This window comes from Canis lupus, chromosome 7 (assembly GCF_048164855.1).
Source record: "Canis lupus baileyi chromosome 7, mCanLup2.hap1, whole genome shotgun sequence".
Lineage (NCBI taxonomy): Eukaryota > Metazoa > Chordata > Mammalia > Carnivora > Canidae > Canis > Canis lupus.
In genome coordinates, this window is record NC_132844.1 from 25281335 (window position 1) to 25289568 (window position 8234).

General features: G+C 34.9%; 1 non-coding gene across 1 annotated transcript; it reads left to right on the forward strand.

Moving 5' to 3' along the window:
- The first annotated feature begins 7857 nt into the window (after positions 1–7857).
- LOC140637483 (U6 spliceosomal RNA) lies at positions 7858–7961 on the forward strand. Its single transcript, XR_012034584.1, has one exon. It is a non-coding gene; the product is annotated as a U6 spliceosomal RNA (small nuclear RNA).
- The last annotated feature ends 273 nt before the right edge of the window (positions 7962–8234 follow it).

Below are 8234 nucleotides of genomic sequence, written 5' to 3' on the forward strand. Positions count from 1 at the left end.
CTAAAATTAACAAGTCAGGGAATGACAGATTTTGGTGAGGATGCAGAGAAAGGAGAACCCTCTTACATTGTTGATGGGAATGCAAGCTGGTGCAGCCACCCTGGAAAACAGTATGGAAGTTCCTCAAAAGGTTGAAAATAGAGCTACCCTACAACCCAACAATTGCACTACTGGGTATTTACCCCAAAGATACAAATGTAGTGATCCAAAGGTGCACCTGCACCCCAATGTTTATAGCAGCAATGTCTGCAATAGTAAAACTATGGAAAGAGCCCAAAATGTCCATCGACAGATGATTGGATAAAGAAGATGTGGTGTATGTACACAATGGACTACTAGTCAGACATCAAAAAAAAAAAAAAAAAGAAATCTTGCCATTTGCAATGACGTAGGTGGAACTAGAGGATATTATGCCAAGTGAAATAAGTCAATCAGAAAAACATAATTATCATATGTTCTCACTCATCTGTGGAATTTAAGAAACAAAACAGAAGGTCATAGGGAAAGAATGGAAAAAATAAAACAAGACAAAATCAGAGAGGAAGACAAACCATATGAGACTCTTACTCATAGGAAACAAACAGGGTCTCTAAAGGGGAGAGGGGTGGGAAATAGGGTAACTGGGTGATGGGCATTAAGGATGACATGTGATGTAATAGCACTGGGTATTACGGAAGACTGATGAATTATTGACCTCTACCTCTGAAACCAATAATACATTATATGTTAATTAGTTGAATTTAAATAAAATTTTAAAAAACAAAAAAATTAAAAATAAAATATCGAGCAGCCCCATAAAAAAACAAGGCCAGTGAACCCAATCATAGCCCAGAGCAGAGCCTACAAATTCCCCTGAGACTGTTGACTGACTTGTGTTTTCATGCAATAAAGGACCCTAGAAGATTCTAATAAGGGCTTGTAGTTCACACACACACGCACACACACACATGCATGCACACACACGCACCCGAACAAAGATATATGCCCTTTGAATTCCAGACTCAGGTCATATCTGTCAGAGATAAAGCCCCACACTGCTCCCAGTGTGGATAGAAAATAAATAAGACACCATCCCTGACCTCCAGGAACTAGCAGAATGGAATTCTAACCTAAGTGTTAACAGAAGAGAAGGATGCAGGATATGCTATAAGAACAAATAGACTGTACCGTAAGAACAAAAGGAATAAGTCCATATGGAGCAACCAGAAATTTTTATTGGGAGGGATAGAATGAATGCTGTGTGTGTAGGAGGAGGATCACCCAGAGGGGAGGCAGAGAGAATAGCTCAAGTACAGGCCCTGAGATAGGAGAGAACAGGAAGTTTATTTACGCTGGATCCTCTTACAAAAGCATTTGGTGCCATCATCTCAAGACAAATGAGTAATAGAATCTTAGTTACTAAGTTTCTTAGCTTTTTCCTTTCCAAAAATAAATTAAAATGCAATTTTTAAGGAATAAATCTACCCCTAAGAATTCTCTGAGATATTAGGTACACAAATACAGGAACATACGCTGAGGCAGAAAACCAGGATATAGGAGAACCCAGTCCACAATTTGCCAAGATCGTGTTACACACTATTTCAGGTTTCCAGTGAAAGCTAAGACATTGAGTAAGGAGATAGAAGTGAAGGCTGGAAAATTCAAATTGCTTTTGGGTAAATGACCTATGGAATGGGGTGGGGCCATTACTTGACACCAAGTGGGCGTTCAAGAAATGCTTGTTGAATGAATGGCCCCTACATCATGCATATGCTTATGATAACCTGTTCCAGGAATATTGTTAAAAATTCATTGGTTCTGTTGCCCCAATTTAGTGACTCATCCTGTTTTTTCTACCCACATGCAGTCAGATCACAGAAACTTCTCAAGGCTAGCCTAGGGGAAAAAATTATATAATATATATGTATAATGTGTGTGTATATGTATATACACACACATACAACTCCTTTCAGAAAACATATGAGTTGTACATTGTATTTCTTGCATCAATCATATACATATTTTCTTTTAAATATTTAGAGGACTTTCCAAGCTGGAGTCCCATAAAACTAAGAACTGCCCTCCATTCAAGGAGGCTGTCTTGCTTTCTTACTCAGAGAAAGAACAGAGAAGGCTCATCAATCTAGATAACTATAGATCTTTTCAGCAAGGACAATTTTAAAGTGTCTAACATGGTCAGAATTATGAAATCATTCTCCACATGTACATCTTTAAAGGTCTATATGCATAAATTACTTTCCCATAGTGCTGTAGAGCTCTAATTATTTTTTAATTTATACAAATACATGCAATTAAAGTGCAATTACAATGCAATTAAAATGCCAGTATAATTAAAATGCAGAAAGAAGAAAATTTATAAATGTGTTCATGAATCCCCTTGATTTCTTCTTAGGTTCAATTAATGCCACTTATGATTTAAAGATTGTGGAAAACCTACACTTCAACTAGAAAGATCATCCCATCAATCCATGTACCTCAGAATGTGAAGTCTTGTCTAGATTCACGGGGTTTATATTTATAATAATGTTGGACAGAACTAGCCAAATGAGAGTTGCTTCAAAAAGATAAAGCCAAAAGAAGGGGGGGGGATAAGGATGTCTCCCCTTACTGAGGAGTGAAGAAAGCATGTAAAATACATTTTTTTCAGTATTTCTTAAATGTTGGCCAGATAAATTACATATTTCTCTAACAAGAGCTTGATCCTCTTACCCTAATTCCTCTGTAGATAAAGACATTCAGTTAATAAGGATTGATGTAAGGTGCCATCAGTACACTACAGATGTTTTTAGGAAACTGAAGATGACTTCTACTAAAAGACTTCATTTTATAGATAAAAGCTTTCATTGGAAGAGGAGAATAAAAAACAGGCAGCAAGCAGTCCAGTGACATACTACAAACTCCAGCGTAAAAGGCTGGATTTAATTACATTATTTTTATACAACAAACATTTATTGAGTACTTTCAGGTATTTAAAATAATACATGGTCCCAGTCCTCTGGGTAGCCATGACATGGAAGGGAGAACAGATTGGTTAAAAGCTCATCCTTGTGCAATGGGATAAATGTTACAGGGGTCACGTGCACTATGCAGGCACAGAGAAATGAATAATAAAGAACTCTCCAGGAAGAAGAAAGTGTTTGAGTTTAGTCTAGATGAACAGCGGCTCTCATCTCCAGGGGCCTTATTGTCTCAGTGACTGGGGCATAACTGGCAGTTAGTGGGTAGAGTCAGGAAAGCTAACCGTCCTCAACCAGGGTCAGCTCTCTCTACCAAAAGCAGTCCTGCTTCTGACATGATTTTCAAATGTCAAATGTCATGCCAGACATTTAGGACCTAAAAAACCCACTTAAAATTATCTGAGCCTTATGTTAACTCAGTTTTATAGATAAACCACAAAGGATATATTTTGTTTTCTTTTGTTTTTGGCACCATTCATTTATCCAGAAATATTTTTTTAATTTTCCAGAAATACAAACAGTTTGTAAAACAAAAAAGAATTGGATTTTGTTTTGCTCAGAACTTTACATTCTTATATAAACATATCAAGGGGGGATCCCTGGGTGGCGCAGCGGTTTGGCGCCTGCCTTTGGCCCAGGGCATGATCCTGGAGACCCGGGATCGAATCCCACATCAGGCTCCCGGTGCATGGAGCCTGCTTCTCCCTCTGCCTGTGTCTTTGCCTCTCTCTCTCTCTCTCTGTGACTACCATAAATAAATAAAAATTTAAAAAAAATAAATAAATAAACATATCAAGGTATATATTTTCTTTAATCTTTTGACATAGGGCAAAATTTTTTCTTTAGTATACGTCTTTGGACAGCAATCATGCAGTGTATTTCTTAAAAATATGTCTACAGTTTCCAGTTTCAGCTTCTTGTACTTGAGTGGGAACAGGACAATTTCTAATGAGTATGAAATCAAACTTCCTCCAGTTTTTTAGAATGGTTTCTTTGTGCACATTTGTGAAAGCTGCCCAATGATACAAGAGACTGCACATTGCACAACTCCAGGGTTTCTGCTGTGCAATAGCTCTAGTGCATAGGTAGCAAAAGAATTGCTGGGCTATAGAGTCTGTGCATTTCTAATTTTACTTGATATTAACAAATAGTTCTTCAAAGTAGCTGTCCTATTTATGGTCCCACCAGCAGTGTTCCCACATCCTCACAAATACTTGGAGTTATCAGACTTCTTAATTTTTGCTAATCTTACTAATAACATCATGGTATCATCTATTTAGAGATTGGACATTTCTTACATTTTTATTGGCCAAAAGGTTTCACCTCCTGTGAATTACATGTTATAGTAATCCCCTTCCCCTCACCCCCTAAACCTCCCCCTCATTCCATCCCCAGTTTCACTTAGAATGGTTTCAGTCACCCATGGTCAACTACCATCCCAAAGCAGATGGCCTTCCTTCTGATATATCAACAGAAGGTCAACAGTAGCCTAACACTGTGTCATAATGCCTAAGTCATTCACCTCACTTCATCCCATTATTTAGGCATTTTATCATCTCACATCATCCCAAGAAAAAGAACGGTGAGTTCAGTATAATAAGATATTGAGAGAGAAAGAACATATTCACATAACTTTTATTACAGTACATTGCTGCAATTGTTCTATTTTACTATTGTTATTGTTACTCTCTCACTGTGTCTAATTTATAAATTAAACTTTATTATAGGTATGTCTGTATAGGGAAAAACAGTATACTGTATCTTAGAGTGTTTCTTACAATTACAAATAACATATTTTTTAAATTATATTTTGATATTGTTGATAAATCAAGTAGTATTGTTTACCCTACTGATTAATGCTAATCATTTGCTAAGTCTTGTATTTTCTATGTAGACATTGCAAACAATTCCAAATGCCACTCTTTTTTTTTCTCATATTGTGCTGACTAGGACTTCTAATACAATGCTGAATGTGAGCAAGAATAGAGAATATATATGTCTGTTTCTTACCTAGAATGCTTCTAAGTATGATATTCATACATAATTTGTTACTTTTATGATTAAAGAAATTTCGTTCTATTCTAGTTTGCTAATAGATTTTATCATAATTGAATGTTGACAGTTTCCCAGAATTTTTTTTTGCAAATTTTGAGGTATTAAGTGGTTGTTCTCCCTTAATATTATAGTAAAATTGTTATATTTTACTATATGTTAAATATATTTTACTATATGTTATTTTACTATATTTTAAATATATTTTATATATTTAATATAAAATATTTAATATTTTAAATATATTTTACTATATGTTAAATATATATGTTATATTTTACTATATATATTTTACTATATTTTACTATATATATGTTGAATATTCCTATATTTGATTATTTGTTATAAATGTATACTCATCTCTGTTCATAAGTGAGCATAGCCTATAATTTCTTATATACATATTTTCTTTTTTCTAGTTTTGCTATCAAAACTATATTAGCCTCAAAAATTAGGGATCTTTCTTTATCTGAAGGCTTGTGAAAGTCATTCTTTTATTTATTGTGCCAGGAGGCTCTCATTCATGGCATGATGTTTCCTCATCTGTTTTATGATCGTGGATTATGACCTCATCTTCAGCAAGTTCTACTGAAATCCTTTGCCACAGGGGTGAAAGTATGATCTTCCAAAGTGGTTTTGCATTTGCTTTTGTAAAGTATCCCAGGGACATCATCTGCCCACTGCAATTTTTATTGAATTTCTTGGCTTGAGGGTACCCACAACATGTGAATATTATAATTTCAAGCCCTGGGCTTCAGGTTTTTGGAAGAGATTTTCCTGTTTTTCCCTCATCCCTGTCCCTGCATTCCATACACACAGATAAGCTTTCTCATCATCTCCTTATGTTGGTACATGAATTGTTTTTCAGTTCACCTTTACACAGAGGGCTCAGATTTTCAAAATCCAGGCTTTATACAGGGTTTTATTTCAAATTCTCTGCCTATACAAGACCAGCCTCATTTCCTCTCTATTGTAAGCATTAAAACCCTCCTGCCTCAACCTCCAGGGAAGACTTAGCATCAGCTCAGACTCATACTTCTTTGATTTACAGCTTCTTCTTTTTCCATTTTCCATTTTCTCATAAAAGCAGTTATACATTTATAAGAATTTTTCTTATATTTTTTCCAGCATGTATAGAAGCTATTAGAAAGAGAATTTTCTAACTGTTTTGTTTACCAGCTTGCTGGAAAGAGAGATTCTCAATTTTATTTTCTAAAATGCACTTCTCTTTTTGCACTAATATTATAATGCTTTATATTCACTTTAATTATATGATTATAATAATAAAATTAACTGAATCAAACAAATCTGGGAGCACACATACATGATTCTTTGTGAGTATACAACTCCAACTTGTCGAAGTAGAATTTTAGGGCACAGTAGAGGGTGTTCTGCAAGCCAGATGTGTTTTGAAGGTTATAAACATAAATTTAGTGTGTTTCACAGAAAGAATAGGGAATATTATAAATCCAATGAGAGGGTTAAATGGAGAACAAGAAAGCATCCATCATTACTTTTAGGAATGGGAGCATAGGAACTGATGAGAAAGAATCTAGGAAAATATATTAGTTTCATGCCTTGAAAGCATGAGTCATTCTGAGGAATTTGGCCTTTATCCTTAGGAAAAGGTAGGAGAGGATATATCAAAGTATAAAGACTTGTGGGTTTTGAATGAGAAAAAAGTACAGGAAACAATCTGCAAAATGTAAGACATTTTTTCTTATTTCAATATCTATAAAAGCTTCAAAATACTCCTAGAAATTAGTGAATCAGTATAAGTGTTCTAATATTTAAATGGCTGTAAATTCTTAACCACTTCAAGGTCTTTGCAGATGCTCTCCTATGGGACACTGGCTCCAGTCATTCAGCCAGTGGCACCTCAGTCATCTTCTTGGACATCCAGTGAACCTCAGTTACATCCTCTCCAAAAAGGATGAGAACCCTCTTCCAAATGTGTTCATTTCTCATGTACCCTATCTCAACCCTAGAATTAGTGGCTTCTCCCTATATTTTCCATTCTTATTTTCTTTAAAGTTCTTTTTAACCCCTTAGTAGCTATGTCTCATCGTTAGTTAATAATTCTTTAATTAAGCTTTTTTTCTGTTTTAATTACTGTGTTGTTTCCATCTCCAAACTGGACCTTGATTGATAACATACACTGAAATTTGAGAACCAGTATCCTAGATCACAAAATTACCCCCAAATTTCCAGTTATTTTCACCAAAAGAAAATGAATTATTCTAATGATGATATAAATAACTGTAAGTTGAGGCATCTGGATAGCTCGGGTGGTTAAGCAACTCTTGATTTCAGCTCAGGTCATGGTCTTAGGGCCATTAGTTCAAGCCCCACATCCAACTCTGCTCTCAGCACGGAGTCTGCTTGTCCCTCTCCCTCTGTTCTTCCCCTCCACTCATGCTCTCTCTCTCTCTCTCAAATAAATAAACAAAATCTTTAGATAGATAGATAGATAGATAGATAGATAGATAGATAGATAGCTTCTTAAAAGATCGAGGGTCATAAATGTCTGAAACTTAGAGGCTCAAATAACTATTTATTCAGGGAAATTCTGATATACTGTGTACTTTTATGGCCATGTATGTAATCTGTACATGTGTATTGATACTTTCCTGATCACAAAACCTATAAAACACCAATTAAGTTTTTAATCCCAGGTAAGTATGATTTAAGGAAGTTTAATCATCTGAGGAACTAAAAGATAATATTTATAATTACAGTTAAAAGTTGTTTGCAGTGTGCTAAAATTCTATTTTAGTCATGAAATGAGTACAAAAGTCAAGAGAAGAAAATATGTTTTTAACGGGGCTTTACAAAGGAATATCCTCATGTTCACTTCAGTAGTCATGTACTAAAATTGGAATAATACAGAGAAGATTAGCATTGCCCCTGTGCAAGGATGGCAAGCAAATTTGTGAAGCGTTCCATATTTCTCTTTTGACAAAGTCGGTAAATTCAGATAACATTATGATCTAATAAACCTTATTTCATTAATAAACAATATATTCTTTTTCTAAAAGAAGTACAAGATCTCACACATAACATATTATAGCCATTACTGTAGTGAGATAAACACTGCTAACAGTAAGAAATCCTACCTTAATTCACTTATTGAATTAAAATAAAAACACCTATTCAATCAAAGTGACTTGTCAGTGCTGTAGTTTCTACTGCTTCATGAATACATTCCTTTTAAAAGATTAGACT